Here is a 523-nt window from a genome sequence, read left to right as displayed (position 1 = left end):
GCAGCAGCAGCAAGCGGCTGTGTCTCATGAGAGAGACAGTGCAGCAGCAGCTGCTGCTGCTGCAGTGCCGTCCTTTTGCTGCTCTTCATTTCGGTAGATGGGCAGCAATACGCATCGGCTGTCTATTCTGTACGTTCTGCTGCTGCTGCTGCTGCTGCTGCTGCTGCTGCTGCTGCTGCTGCTGCTGCTGCTGCCGGGGGTGGTGGTGCTGCTGCTGCTGCTGCTGGTGCTGCTGGGGGTGATGCTACTTCTGCTGGTGCTGCTGCTTCTGCTGCTGGTGCTGGGGGCTGGTGCTCTTGCTGTTGCTGCTTCTGCTGCTGCTGTTGCTGCTTCTGCTGTTGCTGTTGCTGCTGCTGCTATTGCTGCATCTGCCGCTGCTGCTGCTGCTGCTGCTGCTGCTGCTGCTGCTGCCTTGCACGCTTGCTGAGCGATTTGCAGCAACAGCAGCAGCAGCAGCAAAACAGCAGCAGCAGCAGCAGCAGCAGCACAACACCACCACCACCACCACCACCAGCACCACCAC

Source organism: Eimeria mitis, genomic scaffold (assembly GCF_000499745.2).
Source record: "Eimeria mitis Houghton genomic scaffold, Emh_scaff3719, whole genome shotgun sequence".
Lineage (NCBI taxonomy): Eukaryota > Apicomplexa > Conoidasida > Eucoccidiorida > Eimeriidae > Eimeria > Eimeria mitis.
Note: the sequence above shows the minus strand (reverse complement) of the source record.